We start from the raw sequence: 16,666 nt of genomic DNA on the forward strand, positions 1-16,666 counted from the left end.
CTCCTTTCCCCAAAACCTAACCAAAAGAAAAAATATGTCGCCCCGCAGTGGCGGCGCAGTGGTTAAGGCTCCCAATTACTGTTCCGGAGTACCCGTGTTCTAAAAAATTGCCCACGATTACGTTACTTCCTAATGCGAAATTTGAGCGCAGCTCATCAGCTGTTTCACCTTTTTGATAGATTGAGGCAAAGATTTCGAGCAAGTCCCGTATGTACAATTACAGACTTTTTTTAATTTTTCGCACCTATTCCATCAAGAAACACTCCACTAACTGTTCTTGGCTGTCATGAAAGAAGCTTTGTGGTAGAAGAAATGAAGAGAGCAATTGAGTTATCGGAAGGTTGCGGGAAGCAGCGCGTGGGCCTATAGGAACGTTGCGCGACGAACAGAGTAGCAGCGACTGACTGATGCCGTTGACGCCGTTAGCGAGTGAAGCGAGTAAGAACGGGATGCACCGTGATCCGCCGATAGCGAGCCGGCGTTTCGACAACCGGAGGGCACCCTCGCCGCCACGCAGGAAGGGGGGGGGGGGACCCCTCCTCCTCTTTCTGCCAGGCGGCGACGGTGTTTTATGCAGTCACGTTGTCTTCACTCGCTAGCGGCGGCAGCGGCATCAGTCAGTCGCTGCTAGCGCTGCCTCCATCGAAACGCAGCCACTGAGGTCGGGTTCGAACCCGGGTACTCCTGCACAGTAGTCGGGCGTCTTACCACTGCACCACCCCGGCGGAACTCTGATTTCCCCTGATTTATTTATTTATTTATAGGAAGGGAAAGGCGTGGTAGCTGTCTCACTTGTTTTCTGTGGACACCGCAACCGCGCCGTAAGAGAAGGGAGGAAGATGGGAGTGAAAGTGGAAAGAGAGAAAGAGGAGCCGTAGTGGAGGTCTACGGAGTAATTTCGACCACTTGGGGATCTTTAACGTGCGCTGACATCGCACAGCACACGACGCCTCTTCGTTTCGCCTCCATCGAAACGCAGCCGCCGAGGTCGGGTTCGAACCCGGGTACTCCGGCACAGTAGTCGGGCCGGCGGAACTCTCCTCATGCGGACAGGAGAGAAAGTAGGCCGTCATTGCACCCGCCACCGTTTAGGTAGTGGACGACGGCTGTTGCGGCGCGCGTCTTTCCCTCCCTGTTCTTTTTCTTTCGGCGGAACTCTCCTTTTTTTTTTAACTGATTTATTTGTAGGAAGGGAAAGGCGCAGTAACTGTCTCACTTGTTTTCTGTGGACACCGCAACTGCGCCGTAAGGGAAGGGAGGAAGGTGGGAGTGAAAGTGGAAAGAGAGAAAGAGGAGCCGTAGTGGAGGGCTACGGAGTAATTTCGACCACCTGGGGATCTTTAACGTGCGCTGACATCGCACAGCACACGACGCCTCTTCGTTTCGCCTCCATCGAAACGCAGCCACCGAGGTCGGGTTCGAACCCGGCGGAACTCTCCTCGTGCGGACAGGAGAGAAAGTAGAGAAGAAAGAAATAGAAGAGGGAGGGAAAGACGCGCGCCGCAACAGCCGTCGTCCACTACTTAAACGGTGGCGGGTGCAATGACGGCCTACAACAGAAAACAACTCGGTGGCTGACTAGCCCCCGCCGCAAGCGACGTTGACCTACCAGTCCCAGCCCCGTAGGGCCAGGAACAGCCACCCTTCACCACCTCTCCCCACCCCCATGGAGGCAAAACGAAGAGGCGTCCGTGTGCTGTGTGATGTCAGCGCACGTTAAGATTCCCAGGTGGTCGACATTACTCCATAGCCCCCCACTACGGTTCCTCTTTCTCTGATACTGCGCCTTTCCCTTCCTATGAACCAATGATATATGATTATATATTGTCACGACTCAAGCCACAGGGAGCCGTGAGCGTACACGGTACCGTGAAGGTAAGACCCGAGAGTAAGGTAGGCTTCTAGCTCTGATGACAGTGTCCAGCACCAGCGCGCCTCCCGAGCCAACAACCGCTTCGTCGTCGTCGGCACCAAGCACGGCGGCCGCGCGGCGCTAGGCACGCGGCAATATTGTAACGTAACGTTACACAGAAGGCGCTCTGACACCGAAGAACACCAACAGCCAGTCAGGGCAGCACGAAAGCGGAGCACAGTTTTCGCTTCGTCGTCTTCTCCGAATCGCCGGTTCAAATCTTCGTCTATGATTGGCATGTGTCGTTGCCCCCCTTCTTGGCAGCATCGCCTCGATACTGCAAATGCTGCTTGATGCGATGAGCTGGCAGATGTTATGCTAGGTTCGTGTGGGATACCACAACACAAAACGGGGCACCATCAGTCTCAAGAACGGGGCGATCGTGGTAGGGTTTCATCCGGACGACGTGCACAACATCAGTGAACTTGCGTCGTCTGCGGCTTGAGGGATCTTGGGTCGCGGATTCAACTTCGTAAGTAACGTCGCTGAGGCGGCGGAGGACACGATATGGGCCGAAGTACCGGCGCAGCAATTTTTCAGACAGCCCACGATGACGAACGGGCGTCCAAATCCAGACATAGTATCCAGGCTCGTAGGCAGCGAAGCGCCGTCTCTTGTTGTAACGGTCAGCGTCTAGTTGCTGTTGTAGGTATATGCGCTGCCTTGCCAGCTGCCGTGCTTCCTCCGCACGCTGGGTAAAACTAGCGATGTCCAGGTCAAGCTCATCTTCGTCGTCGGTGTATACGGGCAGCATTGTATCCAGTGGAGTGGTCACTCGACGGCTGAAGACAAGCTCGAAGGGTGTGAGCCACGTCGTCTCCTGAAGTGCCGTATTATATGCGAACGTGGCATATGGGAGGATTTGATCCCAGGTCTTATGCTCTATATCCACGTACATAGACCGCATGTCGGCCAGAGTTCTGTTTAGCCGTTCCACCAAGCCATTAGTTTGCGGGTGGTATGCCGTGGCCCGTCTATGGCTAGTGTGTGTAAGGTTCAGTACAGCCTCAGTCAGGCGGGCCGTAAAAGCTGCCCCGCGATCGGTAATGATAACAGCCGGAGCGCCATGACGCAACACGATGTCGTGGACAAAAAACTCTGCGACTTCGGTGGCAGTTCCATTTGTGAGCGACGCGGTCTCAGCATATCGGGTCAAGTAGTCTGTCGCGACAACAATCCAACGCTTTCCATTACTTGACTTCGGGAAAGGACCAAGAAGATCCATCCCCACTTGTTGGAAAGGAGTTTACGGTGGAGCGATCGGCTGAAGAAATCCAGCTGGTTTCACGGGTGGAGTCTTTCGGCGTTGACAATCACGGCAGGTTTTTACGTAAGATCGCACTGAAGGTAATAATTTCGGCCAATAGTATTTCTCCCGAATTCTTGCAAGCGTACGACTAACTCCCAAGTGGCCGGAGGATGGTTCGTCGTGACAAGCGCTTAAGATGTCAGGCAGTAGGTGCGTAGGCACTACGAGTAGAAATGTCTCTTTGGATCTTTCAAAATTGCGCTTGTAGAGAACTCCACTTCGTAAAGCGTATGACTGCAAGCCACGACGAAAAACAAGCGGCACTCTACCACCGTGTCCTTCCAGATAATCGATGAGCGGCGCCAGCTCCGGGTCCTTGCGTTGAAGGTCAGCCATATGGGATTGGGTAATGGCCCCAATAAAGGGAAAATCGCCGGCGTTTTCCACTGCAGTGGAGTCCAATGGCGCGCGTGACAAGCAATCCGCATCTTGGTGTTTATGTCCCGACTTATACACAACAGTAACGTCATACTCTTGAAGACGGAGGCTCCAACGAGCTAAGCGTCCAGACGGGTCTTTAAGGCTTGCCAGCCAGCACAAGGAAGGATGGTCGCTGACAATACGGAAGGGTCGTCCATACAAATATGGTCGAAACTTGCTGATGGCCCAGATTACCTCAAGGCACTCCTTCTCCGTTGTCGAATAGTTCGCCTCTGATCGTGAGAGTGTTCGGCTCGCGTAGGCGATAACCCGTTCTATTCCGCCTTGCCACTGAATGAGTATCGCGCCGAGGCCAACGCTGCTGGCATCAGTATGTACGTCGGTTGCGGCGTCTTCATCGAAATGGGCGAGTATTGGGGGTCTGTGTAGGCGGCTTATAAGCTCCTGGAAGGCTTGTTCTTGATCGTCTCCCCACAGGAAGGGTATGCCTTCTCTGGTTAGGGCTGTCAGTGGTTCAGTTATCTTAGAAAAATCTTGGATGAAGCGTCGGTAGTATGAACAAAGACCTAGAAATCGTCGAAGTGCCTTCTTGTCGGTGGGGCGTGGAAAATTTGACACTGCGGTAGTCTTCTCGGGATCAGGGAGAACGCCCTGTGCACTGACAACATGGCCGAGAAAGCGTAGTTCCTTGAAAGCAAAGTGTCATTTCTCAAGCTTGATCGTTAGTTGCGCGCCTTTGAGTGCTTGAAGCACGATGCGCAACCGGTCCAAGTATTGCTCGAAAGTAGGCGAGAAAATAACGACATCATCTAAGTACACCAAGCACGACTGCCACTTCAGACCTGATAAAACCGTGTCCATCATACGTTGGAACGTGGCCGGTGCAGAGCAAAGACCAAACGGAAGCACCTTAAACTCGTATAGGCCGTAGGGCGTCACAAATGCAATCTTCTCTCGGTCTCTCTGATCCACCTCGATTTGACAATCCGCTTTTGAGGTCTAATGAGGAGAAGTACCTGGCGTCGCGTAGTCGGTCGAGGGCATCATCAATCCTGGGCAGCGGATAGACGTCCTTTTTAGTCACGTTATTTAACTTTCGGTAATCGACACAGAATCTCAAGGTGCCATCTTTCTTTTTGACAAGGACCACTAGCGATGCCCATGGGCTCGTCGAAGGCTGGATCACGTCGTCCGCAAGCATTTCATCCACTTGCATTTTAATGGCGTCACGTTCCTTAGGAGAAACCCGGTACGGGCGCTGGCATACCGGTAACGTGGTCTCATCGGTGATGATGCGGTGCTTGGCGACAGGAGTACGACCGACCTTAGAGCCTGTGGCGAAGCAGTCTGCGAAATCGCTCAGAAGAGCCGAGAGAAGATTCCTCTGATCGGGCCTCAAGTCGGGGTTAATTTTAACGGTCTGCAGAGCATGACAAGGTGCGGCCTCCTCTTTAGGGTTCGCTCCGGTGTTGCATAAATGAGGCAAGGCAGTAACGTCGTGAAGGACGGCAACAGCCGTGTCCTTGGCGAGATGCCGCATCTCCTTAGCAAAATTTGTCAGGAGGACAGTAGCACAACTGTTCTGGAGTTGTACGAGTCCTCGAGCAACGGCTAATTCCTTCTCAAGTAGTAGTGGAAGGTGCCCCATCCGCGATGCCCTCGTAATCGTGGAATAAGTCATGCTTTACAAGAACCAACACACTAGAACGTGCCGGAACCCTCACGTCATCGTCGACTATACGCAAAACGTTCAGACCCGGATCTTCATTTTCAATGCGCGCCACGGCTCGTTTCGTCGAAAAGGAAACACGCGCTTCTTTCAGGTCAATGACAGCGCCGTTGATCTGCAGGAAGTCTAGACCAAGGATCAAGTCTTTGGAACACTCAGGAAGCACGATAAATTCTCCGACATACACAAAACCACGGATTCCGACCCGCGCTGTGCACTTGCCTGCAGGTTCGATCAAATGGCTTCCCGCCGTGCGAATTTTCGGGCCGGACCAATGTGTCAAAACTTTCTTCAATTCTCGGGCGAGACCACGGCTCATTACTGAATGATCGGCACCAGCGTCGTGTAACGCGGTGACATCCACTCCATCAATCGTTACACATAAATCGGAGGTAGTATGCCGGATGCTGTCGCTACCTGACACAAGCGAAATCTCGTCGGGTCGGCATGACGATGACGGAGGATCTTCACATTTCCCGACATCAGCGACCCTGCCTCCGAAGGCCGCTGGTATTAGTTTTCCCGGCTAGGGCTGGGAGAGGAGCGGCGTCGGGAAGAGTGGGGACTTGTCGAACGGTAGCTCGTCGGGGACGTACACCGACGCTCTTGGTAACCGGACGTGACGGGACACTGTCGCGCTGCAAGGTCGCTTGCAATCTCAGTAGGCCGTTCGTCATTCCGAGGGTGGAGTTCCTCCGCGGCGAAACCCCGCATGTTGGCGCGGCGGTACGGGCACGCCCGGTAAAGGTGACTGGCTTCCCCGCAATGATAGCACAGGGGGCGACTGTCCCGGGGCCGCCATACTTGACGGGTCGCTGGTAGATTGGCGGAGGGGAGTAGTGAGGCCCCATGCGGCTCCATGCGAGGCCCTCCATGCGAGGACCCTGCGGCTCCATTGCTGGAGCTGCGGCGTTGATACTATGGTCCGGCGGGGGAGCCCTACGTAAGACGGACGCGTAGGTGGGCCTCGCGTCGATCGTCTGGTGGGGAACGCGCTGCTGGGGAACGTCAGCAACTTGCTGAGCTGCCATACGCACCTCGTCCCGGACGACTTCAGCCAGTGAAGGAAAAGCTGTTGTGTTGCAAGGCATCCGGAGCGCTTGCAGTTCCTCCCGCACGACAGAACGGATGAGATTTTGTAGTGCGTCCATGTCGCTGCCGATATGCACAGGAGGTGCGTCGGACCCAATGATGTTCGCGTCACGGTTGTACTGACGGGCTCGGTGTTGCAGCGTTGTCTCCATGGTCGCTGCCTCGCTGAGAAACTCCGCCACAGTGCGCGGTGAACTGCGCACCAGTCCCGCGAAAAGTTCTTGTTTAACGCCCCGCATCAGGTGACGCAGTTTCTTATCTTCAGGCATTTGTGGGTCTGCACGCTTGAAAAGGCGTGTCATGTCCTCAAAGAACATACGCACGCTCTCGTTCGGGCGCTGATTGCGCGAGTGTAGCGCAGCTTCTGCTCGCTCCCGGCGGTCGGCGCTAGGAAAGGTGGCTTTGAAATCACGACAGAAGGCTGCCCAGGATGGGAAGGCAGCCTCATGGTTTTCAAACCATGTCCGTGCAGACTCTTCAAGAGCGAAGTGCACGTTGTGGAGCTTGCGCTCATCAGTCCACCCGTTGTAACGAGCAACTCGCTCGTAGTTCTCAAGCCAGTCCTCAGCGTCCTCGAACACGTCGCCATGAAAGGAGGGGAGTGTTCGCGGCTGATGACACAGGATGTGGGTGGGAAGCCTGCTCTCAGATGTCATTGCAGCCGGTTCTACGGCCGTCTGAGGGTGCGTCGTCCTGGTAGCGGCAGGAAGGGGTCCGAATTCAGGGGGCTCTCCACGTAGGCGGCGGCCGAGGCGTTGATGTAATGGGGGTAAGCTCCGTATTGACAGGTTGATTATGCAGGACTGGATCGATACCTGGCAATTCCTCCACCAGATTTGTAACGTAACGTTACACAGAAGGCGCTCTGGCACTCTGACACCGAAGAACACCAACAGCCAGTCAGGGCAGCACGAAAGCGGAGCACCGTTTTCGCTTCCTCGTCTTCTCCGAATCGCCGGTTCAAATCTTCGTCGTCTATGAATGGCATGTGTCAATATTATATATATATATATATATATATATATATATATATATATATATATATATATATATATATATATATTACTGCGCTGTTTCCTTCCTGTGAACCAATTATTATTATTAAGTATTCGGGCCCCGCCGCGCTGGTGCAGTGAAAAGACGCCCGACTAGTACCCCGACCGCCGGCGGCTACGTTTCGATCTAGGCGAAATGAAGTGGCAGCGGTGTGCAGTATGCTGTCAGCGCACGTTAAATATCCACAAATGGTCAAAATTACTCCGGATCCCTCCACTACGGCACCCCTTTCTTTCTTTCCGCTTTAACTCCCACATTCCTCACATCCCTTAGGGCGCGATTCAGATGTCCACAGAGCAAGTGTTATAGATACTGCGCCTTTCCTTTGCTGTGATCCAATTATACGGAAAATTATGAAAAGACCACGGTTTGAAAAGGCAGTGTTACAGAGACTATCGCTGCAACACTCATAGCTCTCGCTTTATCACTAGGTCCAAACCATGCTTAACCCCCCCCCCCAAAAAAAAAAGTTTTTTGCGCTATAGGGCGTCATTATCATATCGCTCCATTTTGACATGTAACGTTAGGGGAAGATTTTTTTCACAACGATTTTCAAGCGAAGGCTTCATTACACCGTGAAAAGCCGAGGCCACCGTTTGGAGCCAGAGCCGACAGTGGTGTGCATGCACCATAACCATGGCAGCCATGCAGCTGCACCCTGTGGAACGGAACCATGCAGCTGCATGGTTCCGTTCCACCCGTGTTCCGCCGTTGCGCACGCTGCAGAAAGGAGGAAGGTAGCGGCATCCCAAAGAAGGGCAGTTCTCGCGCTGCGCATGCGCGTGGCGCCGCGGAGAGCTGACCGAATGGAAGAGGAATGCGTCTGCTGGCATTGCATGCGCAGAGCATGAAAGTGGATTCTGCTGAGAACACCGGTGAACTTTGATGCGTTCAACGGAACGCTGGTTGTGTTCGAAGCCATGCTCGGTCGTCCGGAGCCAACGCTTTCACTCCACACTCGATTAAGTCGCGTTGATCCCCTCTAATATAGCATCATTCTTATGCTCAGTGCTATCTGGTTTTCTAAGAATGAGAATAGGCTTGTCAATTTTAAAGTTTATCAACGGACAAAACAGCATACAAAAGCAAGGAAACTAGACTTGGCTGAGACACTAGAATTTTTTTTTTTTTTTTATGAGACTCGGTCCGCGCATATGGCGAATATACCTTCATAAATTTCAATACATGCGAAATTGACTGCCAGCTTAGCGTAATTCAGCGCCAAGCTGAATCGAACCGGCAGAACCTAAACACGAATCTCACGTAAAGCCTCTGTCGTGTTCATGAAAATAGATTTAAAAAAAAAACGACCGAACGGAGCATATTCGAACTTACAAATTTCTCATGAGAAGTGAGTAAGGAACCTCGTAGTTAGCCACTTTTTTTTTTCTTTATTCACGAGGCTATCGCCACAGTTGATGACCCCGCAAGTTTAATTTCCACTCTCTCACGCTGCGCATTTCATGTCGTCGTCTCAATCAACTTCCATCCGTGCAAAATCGATCCACACACAGCTCTGTCGCATTGCCCTTTTAAAGTGTTAAAGTGCGTTAAACGTGAGAGACGGCTTTACTAACCGACTTAGCCCATTACCAAAATTTACTTCGCTCAGAACAAAATTGAATTGACCGACGTTCAAAACAGACATGGGAGGTGCACCCCAAAATTACGTCGGAAAGTAGATAGGTACGGCAGTCAATGTTCGAACGCTTTCGCACAATATTGCGTGAGTTGCTGGAGGCAAACCGTCTGTCTTCTCTTCACTTTTTAATATGTAACGTAAACTCTGCAAACCAACAAGGCTCTCCGCAGAAGTTGATTACTAAGGAGATTCATTCTTACATTATCTAGCAGCAACCTGCTAACAATATGGACACATACTCCAAACACCTTCAAAACGCTTCATGGAAATAAAAGCAAGATGTTATCTATTTCACATTTTCGAGCAGTTAAGTGACACTGCAGGAACCGTAATAAATTTTATGCGTGCACTGCAACACTGACAGATTGTTATAGTATAGCATCGGTCAGACACAGAAGTCCTGTTATTCCATTTCATGCTTTCGTCAAACAAACCGAAACATGCCATGTTCAACCTATGAGAACTCAAACCAAAACATTTAAAACCTACTAGAATATTAAAACAAAAGGTACACGATGCGCGCGTCAATTACGATTAGTTAAAAAAAAGGCCTGTGCTTCCTACTTACCAAATCTTCATGGTCCGTCCTTAAAGCGGCGTTTAGCTCCTACATACTCGAAACTGTCTCTACGAGCGGGCAGATATGAAAATCGCTTGCCTCTAAATATGAAGCTTAGCAGCAGGATCGTTGCTGTCCCCACGCCAACAATGAAGAGAAGCAAGGCGGCCTGCAGGCGTGGGTTGTCCACCATGTCGCGACGCTCCGGGACCTGCGTGCCCGTAGAACTCCCCCCGTTGGGTGTGCCGGTCGGTGGAATGCGAGCGCCCATACCGAACTTGACCCGTCGAAAGCTGCAGCCCTCGCAGTGCGCTTCGGTGTTTCTGCACAAGGTCCGACGCTGCAGAGCTCCTCGGCACGCGTAAACGTCGTCAAGCCCCCACAACTCGCAGTCTGATCAGAATAAAGGGTCCCGTTGTCAGCAAGCCGGCGGTCGTTCGTGAGCACGAGCCAGGCAGGTCGCTGCGTAGGAACGCCGTAGAGCAAGAGCTCGTGCCTACGTTGGCAGAATGAAGCGAGAAGAAAGATGAAAACAAGTTTCAGTTATTTATGTGTATCGCCTGTGGAAATTTTCATATATTTGTCACTACACTTTGGTCATTCCCCTGAAGCTGGTATGTGCCATGTATAAAAAAAAAAAAACAAGTAGGAGGAAAAGAAGTTACTCGCTCAGTTATTGACTCATGTACCCTGGCTAATCCCCAGCCGTGGTTACGTGCAATTTTAACAGATGACGTCATCATCATCATCATCATAATTAGCAGCAGGTAGGCTAGAGATACAGACTAGAGAGGTAGGCGGGACAGACTCCGCCACAGTAGGGAACTTACTTTGCTAGGACCTTTTATGATCCACCTGGTAAGAAAAGGTAAGCCTCAGTACCAATCCAATCCAATCCAATAGAGGTGACTGGTTTGTCGACGGATAATTTGGGTATATCTAGCGGCCGTTTTTCTAATACTGTTCACTATCATTTACTGAGGTCACTCCAGTGCGCGAGAGAAGAGCGTCAGTGCTGAGACTCGTGAGAATACGATAGCAAGCACCAGGCGAATTGAGTTGTGCCTACTTCGAAGCCTAGGAGCGAAAAATAGTAACTGGTTCACAGGAAAGGAAAGGCGCAGTAACGCTTGTTTTGTGGACACCTCAACCGCGCCGTAAGGGAAGGGAGGATGGTGGACGCAAAAACGGAAAGAGAAAGGGGTGCCGTAGTGGAGGACTCCGGAATAATTTCGACCACCTGGGGATCTATAACGTGCACTGACATCGCACAGCACACGGACGGCACAATTCGTTTCGCCTCCATCGAAACGCAGCCGCCCGTGGTCGGGATCGAACCCAGCTACTCCGGCACAGTAGTCGGGTGTCTTACCGCAAAAATAGGTTTTGAGGGAAAGGTATTTCTTCCTGTGCACCTCAATTCCTCAGTGAGCGAATGGCCGCTGTTGTCGCGACAGGTTTTGTCACACAAGTTGGCTATGGGTTAGTTACAGTGCAAGGCTACCAAGTCAGACTACCCGTGTACGAATCCGGCCACAGCGGCCCCAAATTCTGCGCATTTGCAATACGTATTTTTCTGCAAGCCGACAGATGTACGTACGTTTCTCTATAGGGAAGTCGCAGAATTATGTTTCTTAATAATAATAATAATAATAATAATAATAATAATAATAATAATAATAATAATAATAATAATAATAATAATAATAATAATAATAATAATAATAATAATAATAATAATTGGTCCACAGGAAAGGAAAGGCGCAGTATCTGTCACACGTTCTGTGGACACCTGAACCCCGCCGTAAGGGAAGGGAGGGAGATGGGAGTGAAAGAGGAAAAATAAAGGTTGGTTTGTGGGGTTTAACGTCCCAAAGCGACTAAGGCTATGAGAGATGCCGCAGTGGAGGTCTCCGGAAATTTCGACCACCTGGGGTTCTTTAACATGCACTGACATCGCACAGCACACGGACGCCACTCCGTTTCGCCTCCATCGAAACGCATCCGCCGAGGTCTGGTTCGAACGCCTGACGCGTATTTGGGTTTGCTCGGTACGGTGGCTCCGCAAGGGACAAAGCAACAGAAGAGACGAAGAAAACGGGCTGTTCCGACTAGCATCTACCGCCCCCAGGAGCCGAGCAGCCTAGCGATTAGCGGCGCACGCGTGTTCAGTGGGCGTCGCGTTGGACGCGGCACTAGCTTGAGAGAGCCTATAGTACTACTACTACTACTACTACTACTACTACTACTACTACTACTACTACTACTACTAAATAATAATAATAATAATAATAATAATAATAATAATAATATACAGTAATAGTTCTCTGCTAATTACTATAAATATTATTATTATTATTAGTAGTAGTAGTAGTAGTAGTAGTAGTAGTAGTAGTAGTAGTATAGAGGAAGACTTGTTTCACGAAGTTGGCGCTGAATTGTCTATTTAATGGCCGAATTAACTGGCTAAATATTATCTTCACAGTTTTAATTAATATTAATAATAATGATTGGTTCGCAGGAAGGGAAAGGCGCAGTATCTGTCACACTTGTGTCTGTGGACACCTTCATCCCTTGGCGTCCACAGACACAAGTGTGACATACTGCGCCTTTCCCAATTAATATTATTATCATTAATAATTAAAACTGGGAAGATAATATTTAGCCAGTTAATTTGGCCGTTACCTACAGACAATTCAGTGCCAACTTAGTGAAACGAGTCTTCCTCTATACTACTACTACTACTACTACTACTACTACTATTATTAATATTAATATTATTATTATTATTATTACTAGTATACTACTACTACTACTGCTATTATTAATATTAATATTATTATTATTATTATTATTATTACTAGTAGTAGTAGTAGTAGTAGTAGTAGTTGTAGTAGTAGTAGTAGTAACAGTGGTAGTAGTATAGGCTTTCTCAAGCTAGTGCCGCGTCCAACATGACGCCCATTGAAAAAGCATGCGCCGCTAATCGCTAGGCTGCTCGGCTCCTGGGGGCGGTAGATGCTAGCCGGAACAGCCCGCTTTCTTCGTCTCTTCTGTCGTTTTGTCCCTTGCGGAGCCACCGTACCGAGCAAACCCAAATACGCAACCCGCGTACTCCGGCACAGTAGTCAGGCCTCTTACCACTGCACCACCCCGGCGAGAAAGATGTGTCATAGTGGAGGGTTCCGGAGTAACTTCTACCCCCTGGCTATGTAAAGTTTGCATTTAGTAGACAATGTTGCTTTCCTTTCCTTAACGAAATTTTGCGAGCACAGCCTTCGGGCACGCGGTGGTGGCCACGTGAAAAGAAGCTCATGGCCAGCAGCGGACGGAGTGCACGCGCCCACCAGGGGTGCTGCAAACTTGTATGCGTAAAGTCCCTTAGTATGCGATGCGATAGAACCACTTCCTCTGCCGCTCCGTTCAGGGAGCGCGCATCGAGGCGCCCTAGCATGCGATCGCATAAAAAGATGCGACTGACTTTTCTGAAAACCTATGGATGGGGAGGGGTGGCTGATCGTGGCCCTACGGGGCTGGGAATGGTAGGACTTCGCCGTATGCGGCGGGGGCTCGCCTGTCCTTGGTGGTTGGACCTGTTGTAGGCCCTCATTGCACCCGCTACCGCTTCTGTGGCGGATGATGGCTGTTGCGACGCGCGTCTTTCTCTCTCCCTCTTCTTTTTCTTCTCTAGTTTCTCCTCCGTATGCACGAGGCAGCTGATCGTGGCCCTACGGGGCTGGGAATGGTAGGACTTCGCCGTATGCGGCGGGGGCTCGCCTGCCCCCGGTGGTTGGACCTGTTGTAGGCCCTCATTGCAGCCGCTAGCGCTTCTGTGGTGGATGACGGCTGTTGCGGCGCGCGTCTTTCTCTGTCCCTCTTCTTCTCTAGTTTCTCCTCTGTATGCACGAGGCAGCTGATCGTGGCCCTACGGGGCTGGGAATGGTAGGACTTCGCCATATGCGGCGGGGGCTCGCCTGTCCCCGGTGGTTGGACCTGTTGTAGGCCCTCATTGCACCCGCTACCGCTTCTGTGGCGGATGACGGCTGTTGCGACGCGCGTCTTTCTCTGTCCCTCTTCTTTTTCTTCTCTAGTTTCTCCTCTGTATGCACGAGACAGCAAAGGTGCGCCCCGCGACGCAGCTAGAGAGCCAGTGGTGGTGCTGGTAAAACATTTATTGTAGGAACCTGAGTACATTACAAGGATTGAGGTGGCTCCTGATCCCGGCTGGTGTCTGTCAGGCCGTGCCTGGCAGCGACCGCTTCAGCCCAGTCAACCAGCATCTTTCGCGCTGCCGGGTCCGAGCTGGAGACCGCGATCTCCCAACCCTCTTGGTCCGTGAGGCTCCAATGGGGCGGTGGCTTGAAATCTTCGCATAGAAACATTATGCGATTATTTTATTTTAGTTATTTTATTTCAGCCACTTGAGAAGAAAATGAAAAAGCAGGATACTCCACCTATTCGGAATCTCAAATCGGATTCAGTACTCAAGTTGGAATGGAAGACGGCCTTTCTGATTTGGCTTCTGACCTACTTAATCATTCTCCCCATAGTTTTCGTACCGTGATCTCTACAGACATCACGAAAGCAGATCGACGTCCTTCACTCCGCATTTATTAGCACCTTTCAGGATCTCGGTCTTCCTAACGCTTTCTTCTGTCGGTTCACTCCTTTTAACAAACATAGCCGTACGTGTGCATTGGGATGCTTTTTGGTCACTTTGCCTCCAACCGCTGTGTGCCCCAGAGCTCCGTCCTCAACCTCGCATTATTTAACGGGGCCTTTATTCCTCTTGTCCGAGCTCAGAAAACGTGCCTTCTATAGGCTTCTTGCATACGCTGGCGACATAATATTGTGGTCCTGTCATCCAGGTGCGTCTACAACAGCCGGCGTTCCAGCACGCGCTGGATGCCTTAACATCCCGACTCCCCTTTTTGGGACTTACCCTAATATGTAATAATCACGTTTCATTCACATCGGAAACAAATCTGGCTTACGGAAAGGAGACTTTTTTACTTTTGCGGTAGATAATTCTAAATTCCTCAAATAGAAAGTGTTCGTGTTCTAGGTCTTCGTCATACATCTGGGACTGGAATCCTTTGGCTAAACGCGAACCGTAAATCGGCTCACGCTCCTTTCGGTCTGATTCGCCGCATAGCTATAGCGCTCTCTAGTGGAGCGGCTTCTGATAGTGTTCATCAGCTCATGCACTCCATCCTCAGCCACGGATAATGTACCCGACACAATTTCATCGCCTTACCCGCCGGCAATGGGTCTGCTTGAAACAATCAATCGTGAGGCTATGCGCTCTATAACCTATCTCCCTCGTCTTACACCCATACCCGTTCTGCAAGAATATACGCTAAACTTAATGAATTCACTGAACTGATCGACCAGCGTGAGGCAAACAGAACACACAAAATGTCGCTGCAACTCTATAGTTTACAGACTTTTCCTCCTGGGTCCACTCACAGGCATTCGCTCCACAGCTTCACTGCCGATATCGGCCGCGCATCTGCCTACAGAGTGCATAGTATAAACCGATGAATAACACACAGTACTGCAGGGTGCTACCTCAGTGTGGTCATTTATCCTCATCTTAAAGGAATAAAACACTGGGCGACATCCAAACTTATGTGGGCCTCCCCCAAATTTGGACCCCTGGACTCCGCAAATTTGTCTTTGTCATAATTTGACCAAAACCGATGCCTAACCTAATTCGAGTATGGCCAATTCAGTGGTGATACCTTAAATTATTAGGACCACCGCCAAGGTTGGCTCACTGGACCCCCCCCCCCCCCCCCCCCAAATTTGACTTTGCCAGAATTTGACCAAATAGATGCCTAACGTGTAACCACGAGATGAAGCTTTCACTGAATACCAGGTTTACGCCAAGTTTAGTCAATGCCGATTTTTTTTTTTCGACGTAATAGCAAAGCTTCCTGTCTTGAGTGGTCGATTCCATAGCGGTTTTGTCAGAAACGGTGTAGAAAAATTTTGCCGACAATTTTTCGATCATTGCATGTGCCTGTCCTTGTGTATAGTGTTCTACACTGTACTTTTCGTATCCGGTGCTTTAAACGGTTTAAACCATGAATAGCGACCGCGATGACAATTGCGCAGCGTCGAAAGTGATGTATTGAAAACTAATATAAATCTCACCCGCCAAACAGTAATTAGACATTTTTATTACAGACTAGCGTCGATTTTAGTTTCTACACCCAAGTCTGTTACTGCACAGGAACGTACTCTTCATCGACGGAAGTTTTAGAGGGGCCATGGTTCAAGAAATTCAAAACAGTGGCGCCATATAGTGCCAAATGATAAAAGCACATCATCGGCGATGCGAAAAGAGGGCGGTTTTTGCTGACGGGCGCACCGGAAAGATTGCAAAATTTAATAAAACTAGTCGAGCACTTTTCAAAGTATAGAAACCATTTTGCACTTCCAAAAAACAGTGACATTTTAGAGGGATGTGACCACGTGAATAACTACATTAATAATTACAGCGTTTCGCAGCAAGAGGCTACTTCAAACATTTTCTTGCGATTTTCAATACCAATTTCAAATTATAGTACTCGATCTATACTACAACAGGCAAGATCTTTTTTTTTTTTTCATTTCCACCATAATCCCATCACATATTTTGTTCACTGTTCTATCCCTTTAACTCTCGCGCCACATATAGCGCGGATACATGCATTTTCCTAGCCTTGGAGTTTCAGGCGATCACAATGCGATTGCTTCTCTTCCAATCGTACCCACGTTTTATATTGTTCATATTTACACTGAGGGTCTTCGGCACACATTTCAAATTAAACAAACGATTCACCAGCTCTACACAAAATACTTCTGGTACCCGGGTTCGAACCCGACCTCGGCGGCTGCGTTTCGATGGAGGCGAAACGAAGAGGCGTCGTGTGCTGTGCGATGTCAGCGCACGTTAAAGATCCCCATGTGGTCGAAATTACTCCGTAGCCCTCCACTAC

Source organism: Amblyomma maculatum, chromosome 2, assembly GCF_055883805.1.
Source record: "Amblyomma maculatum isolate TAMU_Amacu chromosome 2, ASM5588380v1, whole genome shotgun sequence".
Taxonomy (NCBI): Eukaryota; Metazoa; Arthropoda; class Arachnida; order Ixodida; family Ixodidae; genus Amblyomma; species Amblyomma maculatum.